General features: G+C 42.4%; 1 long non-coding RNA gene and 1 pseudogene across 1 annotated transcript in view; both read left to right on the forward strand.

The window, feature by feature from the left end:
* Positions 1-5,145, forward strand: part of LOC116096297 — a 25,726-nt gene extending 20,581 nt beyond the window's left edge. The window contains exon 3 of the long non-coding RNA XR_004120943.1: positions 4,652-5,145. This is a non-coding gene — a long non-coding RNA (uncharacterized LOC116096297). The remainder of the gene's footprint in view (positions 1-4,651) is intronic.
* LOC116097268 lies at positions 3,244-3,366 on the forward strand (annotated as a pseudogene).
* Positions 5,146-9,484: the final 4,339 nt, after the last annotated feature.

Here is a 9,484-nt window from a genome sequence, read left to right on the forward strand (position 1 = left end):
GAGAGAGAGAGAGAGAGGAAGAGAGAGAGAGGAAGAGAGAGAGAGAAAATAAAATGGAAAAACTTTTCTTATTTTTTCAGAGATTAGGTTTCTTTGTGTAGCCCTGTCTGTCCTGGAACTGTCTCAGAGATTCACCTGCCTCTGCCCCTGCAGTGCTAGGGTTAAGGGTGTGTACCACCATCACCTGGCTATGGAAACACTTTTAACTATGGTAGGGGATATACTCAGCTGGCATCCTTGTGGAGCATGCAGAGTTTGATCCCCAGCACAGCAGAAACTGGGTGGTTGGGGAGGTGGCAGTAAATCACTGTAAGCTTTAAACTCACAAGAGAAGACCTTAGGCAGGGAGCTCATACTTGGTCACACAGCAAACTCAAAGCCAGCCTGGGAGTAGAAAGGAAGAAGGTAAGTTTGTAGGGTGGAAAGTCTCTGTGATTTTACACATGCCTGATGTAGTTTCAAAACCTTACCTATTATGTGTGAAAACACATTAAAGTGACAAATGTTATATTGAAACAATGAGATTACCGTAAGTTTGCTACTTGACAGGTGGCTGGTTTTCCCTTGATGCTGAGGGTGAGCTCCAGGGCTGCAGACATGCTGGGCATTTTACCTGAGCCACAGCATGCAGCTCTAGATTTTTCTTCTTCACAAAAATGAGATAGTGGCAAACAGGAAGACTCGTGTCTAGACAAAATATACTCCACTGCTAAACTTTGTTATTAAAAATCCATTGATATAGCTGTATAGTGGTGGTGAATGCTTTTAATCCCAGCACTTGGGAGGCAGAGACAGGCAGATCTCTGTGAGTTCGAGGCTTCCAGGACAGACAGGACTACACAGTAAAACCCTGTCTTGATAAACCAAATAAAAACAGGAACAAATATCCATTGATGTACTCCACAAAATGGCTCCTCTCTTTTCAAAGGCATCCCTTCTAAAAGTCAGAACTTATTAACAGTTAAACCTAGGAGCTTCTGCCTTCCTAGAGGACTACTGTATCAAGGCTGCTGTATACACTGAAACCATTAGACATAAAGTCTTGCTCCTCAGTCTGATGCCCCCAGCACTGCTAGGGGATCACAGACGAGGTGAGTGTGTAGTGACAGCTCTCCTGAGCAGCTCAAGTAGAGCTCCACAGACCTCAGCAACACTCAGGGCAGCTGCCACTAATTGACCCCAAAGTTGTCTCAGTCCCAAGCATGACACTCTTTTTCAAAGAGAAGATACCAAGAAACCATCTCAATCAATTGGAGTCACAGAAATTCTGTCACATCATTTCAAAGACTGCAGCAGAAAAGAGACATGGATTTTCTAACTAAATTAGAACTCGTCATTTCCACACTTTTAGAGATTATTCACCTCACAAGCTCATGGCAAATAAAAGCCCAGGAATGATTTGAATGCACAAAGATATAATCCCCTCATCTCCCCTTCAGTCAGATGAGCTCTGATAATCATAGTTTACCTTGTAGGCATGTATTACAACCAAAGCAAAGGACAATGTTCCAGGCATGCCTTCTCATCAATGGGTCTCTCCTAGCAAGAGTGTGTCATCATGGGATGGAACAAGGGAATACAGAGACCAAGTGGATTCCAGTCCAGTAAGCAGCAACTGAGGAAACAAGTAACTTAAAAAAGACTTCTCTTCTACCATCCATTTGTTACTTGTTTTCCTGTGAGCTTTGTAGCAACTTAAGATCTGCAGAAACATCATAAAGGTCCCACAGAGGTCTCACAGATTAACTCCAAAGCTTCCTATCAGGAAGCTTTGACAAGCGTCTGACAAGGTGCATGTTACAAGTAATGGACCAGTCCAGACATACTCTCATGTCCCTTCTTTGCTCAGATTTCGTATTTTTTTCCTAATGACTTTGGTTTTTGTTTGTTTTCTCTTCTAAGAGCTCAGCTAGATATACTGAAATTTCATTTTCCTTTGCTATTGTTGTTTCTCCCCAACCCATTTCTCTCTGTGTGTGATGTGTTCAGAGACAGGGTGTCACTATGTAGCCTTGGGATGCCTGGAACTCAGAAATCCTCCTGCCTCTGCCTCCCCGGTGCTGAGAATAAAGAGACATGGTGCCATGCCTGGTGGAGTTCCTTGTTTTTGATAACCACGGCAATTCTTGACAGTAGTGGTCAGATGTCTGGTACAAATGCTGTATTTGTTGGGCTGTTCTCATGACTTAGAGTTCTTAGAAGTGAACGCAAACATTCTGGAGAAGGCCATGAGTGCTAGGTTTATCCACTGTTCCCTTGGCCATTCTTCACTCCAAGAAGTCACTACCCTTAGCCTACACTTGACAAGGAGTTCCATCTCCTCGAGGGCAGGCTATCTACATAAATTATTCAGAATCTCTCTGGAAGAAAATAGCTTTTAAAAAAAAACCAGCCATGTGTACTGGCTCACACCAGTAGCCCAACATTAAAAGTAGGACTGCCTTGAATTCCCAGCCAACCCTGGCAACAGAGCTGTTTATTGAGACAAGCCAAGGGCTAGGCATGTGGCTCGGCTGGCAGTGTTTGCCTAGCACACACAAAACTCTGGGGTGTATTTCCAGCACCATATAAAATGGCATAGGGTGTTGCAGGCCTATAATTTCAGGACTTGGAAGGTATAGGAGGAGGATCAGCAGTTCAAAACCATCCTCACCCAGCCTACATGAGACTGTCTCAAAAGCAAAACAAACAAAATCCAAACAAACATACCAACAGGAGGCCTTGACACATAAGCAGCTTGATGGCCCAGAGAGCTGACCAGAAAGAAATAAAGTCTAAGAATGATAGTTTTAAATGATATAATTAGTTTGCTACTACTCATAGGGCTTACTACATTCTAGAAAGAGCAAAGCATTCAAAGTCTGTGTGTGGCAGGAACAAGAGTTAGCTTTGGCTCCAACTATGTGGTGGCTTTGGTAGGAGCCCCAGGGTCTGGCTGGGTCGACCAGTATGCCAACTACAACCTCCTTTGAGTGTTCCCTCCAAGCCAAGGCTCTGTGATGAAATACTGTCTACAAATGAATGTTTACTTATCATTTTTTAAAAATTGTTTATTTTTATTTCATGTACTCTGGTGGCTTGCCTACATGTATGCCTATGTGGAGTCAGATCTGGAATGGGAGTTATTGACAATTGTAAGCTACCATGTGGTTGCTGAGAATTGAACCTAGGTCCTTTGGACGAGCAGCCAGTACTCTTAGTTGCTGAGCCATTTCTTCAGCCTGTTTTTGAAAAGTGATTTCTTTGTAGCTAATTTATGTTGATCAGCTTCCTCATTGAGCCTGGTATGCAATAGCTGCAGCTTCTTCGGTACTATGTGCAGCCTGATGCTTCTATGTGTTGCCATATAGGATGTTGTAAAGTTTTTGGTGGATACTCACATCTCTGATATCAATGCTATCTCAAACGAGATGCCAGGCAGGTATGTGGCAGGTATGTGACGCTTTGGGGCACAAAGACCAGGATTTGCATGGCCAGGTCATCATGTCCATCTGCTTTAAGCTTCAAATTAGGAAGCATGTAATGGATGGTCTTGCAGGCCAAGTTCAAGTTACCCGGACACCAGAAGATCCCTATCTCAACTTAGACATCACCAAGTTTACTGCACATGCATTTGAAGACACAGTAATGAGAAGTAGCCCATCCTCTATGGCAGTGGGGTCAAATACATCCTTACCTATGATCTCCTGGATAAGTGGTGAGTCCTACACTCCTAGGAGCTTCGTCTGTCCTGAGCCACACCCCCCACCAAACACAGTCACTGACATCTTTTTCTTTTCTTTTTTTTTTAAAGATTTATTAATTTCATGTATGTGAGTACACTGTTACTGTCTTCAGACACCTAAGAAGAGGGCATTGGATCTCCATTACAGATGGTTGTGAGCCACCATGTGGTTGCTGGGAATTGAACTCAGGACCTCTGCAAGAGCAGTCAGTGCTCTTAACTGCTGAGCCATCTCTCCAGCCCAGTCACTGATATCTCACATTTAGTATTAAAACAAACAAACAAACATTTTAGCTTTTTTGTTCTTTCCAGTCTTGGGTTTTATTCTCCTTTTCAAAATTAAAATTTTCTAAATAGGAAAAGTCATTCATGCAAGATAGAGAACACGAACAGAATGTCTCATCAATGAACTGGTCATACCTGACACTTGTTAAAACCAGGCAGTGGTGGTGTGCAGCTTTAATCCCAGCACTTAAGAAGCAGAGGCAGGCGGATCTCTGATTTCTAGGCCAGCCTGGTCTATAGAATGAGTTCTAGGACAGCCAGGAAACCCTATCTCAAAAAACCAAAAAAGAAACAAAACAAAATCAATCAATCAAACAAACAAACAAAAACAAAACAAAACAAAACAAAAAAATCAAAGAACCCCAAAAACCTGAATTACCAAAATATTCATATAAAACAATGTGCTATTACCTCAAACATGGATGCTGAATGTCTATCTCCTCAGAAATAACATGCTATACTTCACTACTTTGGAGATGAATATAATTCTAAGTTTTTCATTACTTATTAGTGTAGACAAGTATGTGGAGTACCTTTAGGAAGCCCCAGGGCACAAAGACCAAGATTCACATGTGTGAAGCTAGGGAAAAACATGAAAAGGTCAGAGGTCAACTTTATGGAATTAGTTTTTTCTTTCTACAGGTTCTGAAGATTAAACTCAGCTTACCAGGCGTGTCCAGCAAGCACCTTCACCCACTGAGCCATCTCCATGGCCCAGGAGATTAATGTGATTTTATCTTTACTACCATACCACAGAAGTCCAAGCCGAGGAGACTACATGAAAACCATTACTGCTCACTTTGCCCAGCAGAACAGGCCATAAGTAGACTTTTAGTGTTTTCAGTTCTCTTGTGTTTCTATTTTACCAACTAAAGCCACCTTATGTTTGGAAACATACTTAAGAGGCTACAGATCTGAGAAGTTTAAATACAAAAGGACATGGCAGTTACACTTTAACAGCTTACATGGAACAGTGCTACTGAAATCTTCCCAGTGAACACTGGGGCAGCATGCAACACAAGCTTACTGCTGGAGAGTCAACAGCATCATCACCGTAAATGTTTTATTGTTGAGATACACAAAATTAACCATTTTATGTAGCCAGTCCTCTGGGCATTAAGTACACTCATGTTGGACAACCATCACCATCCAGAGCTGGAATTGCTTCACCCTCCCCAAATGAAACTTTGTACTCCTTAAGTACAATTTCCCTACTTCCTCCCTGATCTAGACTCTGGTAACAGTTAACTTTTTCTAGAATCCTTAAATTAGTGAGTCACACAGCATCTGTTCAGTCATGTCTGCCCTCACTTGACATAGTACCTTCAAGGTTCACCCATGATGAACCTTGTCATGATTTCCTTCCCTTTAAATGCCTAATACTTTACTGTATGTACACACCTCTCATCCATTCATGGGATACTTGGGTGGCTTTTAACTTTCTGCTACTTCTAATAATGCTACGAAAATGGATATGCAAGTATCTCTCTCAGCCTCTTCTTTTTGCTTCCTTTGGACATACACAGATATGTAATGACTACATCAACCAAATCTAACCGAAAAGCTGTGGGTCCCACCAGCTTCTTACATCATTTCTCACGTACCTGCATCAAATTCATCTGCCTTGTATCTAAGAGCTACTCAGAAGTGTCCCTTTTGTTGTTGATAGGGTCTTACTATGTACCCCTAGCTGGTCTGCCATTTGTAGGCCAGGCTCACATTGACCAATCTGGCTTTGAACTCATGGGTAATCCTCATGCTTCTGCTTCCAGAAATCTGAGAATACAGGTGTGCACCCCTCTCCCCAAATTTCAAAGACCCTAGGCCTTGGTGAGCTTCTGGAGCCACGGCCTCTGCTCTCCTGACTCAGCCTGAGTTCTGTCTATATAACTGAATGGTGAGTCCAAACTACAGCCAATATAGTTGTGTTAGTTTTATAAACTTGACACAATCTAGAATCACCTAAGAGATGGCTTCTGGGCATGCTTGTGGAGGATTATCCTTTGTGAGGGTAGGGTGGCTGTTTTGATTACATCAATTAAGGTAGCAGGGCTGCCCACTGTGGTAAGCACCATTCCCTAGGCAGGAATCCAGGACAGTGTGACAGGGAGAAAACAGGCTAAACAGTTGTGTGCATACTCTCATTGCCCTCTCCTTGCTACTATGAACAGAATGTGGCCAGCTGCTTCCAGTTCCTGATGCCTTGAAGAAATCCTTTCTCCCTGAATTTGCTTTTGTCAGGGCATATTATCACGGCAACAGCGAAAGGAATAAGACAGCTGTGACATCCCATGTGCATGGACGTGGCTTGTGAGGTCAAGCTTAGGCAAGTAAAAAACCTGATGAATTTTTGTAAAACCCAGTAAGGGGAAAAACAGGAATGTCAGGAAGGTGGTGAAATCCACCCGAAAGCCAAGGATTACAAACTCGTCCCTTCATCAAGCACTTTTTTCCACCTGCTAAAACACTAAAAGTTAGGGAGTGTTTTCAATTACTTGAAGACTCACCAATCCCAGAACTTTCTCTTGAGTTCTTTCAGGGTTTCTGTCAAAAAGTCTTTTCCAAGGAATTTCAAGAGCGGCTCTCCCTCTCTATAACTGGCCAAGGGGGGCTAGCTCATGGTTTATGAGAAACTGTGTGAAGACACTTTTAAGTACTGCGCTGTAAACATGGTCAGTGTGGCCAAGCCAGTGTGGTCCACTAGCTTTGCTTCTTTTTGGGTGGAGAAGGGAAAGAAATAAGAGAGTTAACCAGTAAAGAGACAGGGGTGGCTCCCAGTGCCTGGTTTTCCTCCTCTGTCCTGGTAGAGAAGTGAGTACTGAAAACTAAGATCCTAAGTGGAGGTGTCAACTGCTAAGGTTCCGCATATGTAAAGTCACATAAGCGGCTTTGATCCCCTGCCCATCTGGGTCCTTACCATAGGTAAGTTCAAATGGGCATGACTCTCTACATATAAGTCATGGCTTATAAGTCAGATCCAAGGGTCCCATACATGTCAATCTAGGAAGAGGTAAGAGGACCCTAGTTAAGTTTGGAGCCTCAAACACATATTCCATGCAATTACCTGAGCCCCAAACTACACTGTGACCCAACAATGTCACCAACTATGGTACTCACTGGCTTGCATATGCAAAGTCCTTAGGAGGGATGACTGACAGAGAGACTGTGATAAATCCCAGGTTCTCTAAGAGCCTTACTCTCTACTCCAATTACATGTCTTGCATATATGTGCACGTGCCACTGTGTGCATGCATGGAGGAGCCAGAGGTTAACCTCAAGTGTTACTCTGCAGGAGCCATCCATCTTGTTTTGTGAAGTTTCTCACTATACTTGGAGATTCAGTGAGGTTGGCTGGCTAGGAAGCGCCAAGCATCTGCCTGTCTCTGTTTCTAGCACTGAGGATTACGATCACACATTACCATGACTGAGGCTGGGCTCAAACTCAGATCCTTGTGCTTACACAAGCACATGAGTGACAGAGCTGTCTTCACAGACCCCATTCATGGAACTTTTTAAGGTGATGTGAGCTGAAGACATGCTCTATTAAGGTTCTAGATTTTCCTGCAAACTTGATACTGGCTGGTACCTCTAACTTCAGACCTCTGAAGCTCATTTGTGCTGGTGGTAAAGTGGTTGTATTTACTTAATAGAATATAATGGTATTTTCATGTAGATGTGACATTCCATAATGAATCTTTTTCAAAAAGCCATGTCTTTATCCATTCCTTAATCAGATATAATTTTATTCATATGACATTGATATTGTTTGACACATAATGCCATTCCCTGTTTAACTTTAAACATCTAACAGTGAAGGACCAACTGCAAAGCTGTCAATCAAGTGAAAAAAGTGGATCATTTCTCTCAGTTTGAGATATATTGATTTGTCCTTAGGCCTTTCCTAGGTATCAACCTTCCAAGACACAAAAGGTTCCACAGACCTTGTATGTCCTCAGCATAACCATCTTCATATCCTGTGAAAACTGTTTTATTCCCTGTTACCAAACGGAGTCTGGAAGAGCGGTGAACACAGGAGTGGTGTGAAGTGCGTCTGGTCCTGTCCCGGTGTCCTGCTTCCCATTCCTCTTTCACCTTCTGTGATGAGACTTCTCGGGAGGAAGGCAAGATGGCTGCCATCCTTCAGTTATCACAGTACTGTACCTTTAGAATGGACAGCATCAGCACTGTGATAACTGAGCCAGGGCAGCCTGTCAGTCACTGTGTCCGCCAGTGACGTCACCCCCTTCGACGGTGCCCCTCGGAGTGAAGGACCAGAGATGCACTTCTGGATGGAGGCAGAAAGCAAGAGAAAAGGGGTCAAAGAGGGTGAAGCAGTAAAAACCAACTGAACTACACTAGAAGGAAAGGTGAGTACATCACACACACACACACACACACACACACACACACACACACACACACACACACACACAGCACACAGCACACAGCACACAGCACACAGATATACATGCAGACAAAACTCTCAAATCCATAAAGTAAAAATAAAAACAGTGAGGTGGTACATGTCTTTAACTCCAGCACTCAAGAGGCAGAAGCAGGAAGAACTCTGTGAGCTTGGGTCCAGCCCAGTCTACATAGGAAGCTACAGAACAGCTAGGAATACATAAACATCCTGTCTCAAAAACAAAACAAAACAAAACAAAAATATTTTTTTAAAAAAAGTGTAAAACAACGCAGAAACCCTGAGACATTCTGTGATTTGCCCAAGATCTTATGACTAAACAAGTCAGGCCCAAACTCATTTCTGTAGACTGGATCTTCCTTTTCTTCCCTATTCATCTCATCATTGTCCAGGGTATTTAGTTGCTTAAGACTTACAAACATTTCTGAATGCTTTGTTTGGAGATCTGGTTTTCTACTAACCCAGACCATGAAACAGAAATTAGTGGTTTGTACTTTCAGAAGCAATTCCTCCCAAATCACAAACTATCAGTCTCACTGCTCTGGATGCTAAACATGTTGCTGACCTGCTGGGCAGGGTTCATCCATGCCATGCTTTCACTGTGGTTTATGTCGATTCTACAGGTATAATAATGTGAGGCTAGAAATCTTTGTGATGACTTTTAAGTAATAATAAAAAATATATTACTGATACATTTATTAATAAAATAAAATCACTAGCATATGGTACATATTTATTAATATACAATATAACCATTATAATATGTTATCTATTATGTTATAATAGATAATAATTTAGTAATGTAATAATAATAATAACAACAACAACAACAATAATAGATCTAGGGTTTCTCTGTGTGGCCTGGCTGTCCTGGAACTTGCCATAGACCAAGCTGGTCTCAAACTCACAGATCCATCTGCCCCTGCCTTCTAAATGCTAGGACTAAAGGCATGCACCACCACTGCCCTGCTGGAATGTCTTTTTTTAAAAGGCAACACACACATCACTTTCATTAATTATTAGCTGTGCCTTGGAAACAGACCCTAAAGTTA

This window comes from Mastomys coucha, unplaced genomic scaffold (assembly GCF_008632895.1).
Source record: "Mastomys coucha isolate ucsf_1 unplaced genomic scaffold, UCSF_Mcou_1 pScaffold18, whole genome shotgun sequence".
Classification (NCBI taxonomy): Eukaryota; Metazoa; Chordata; class Mammalia; order Rodentia; family Muridae; genus Mastomys; species Mastomys coucha.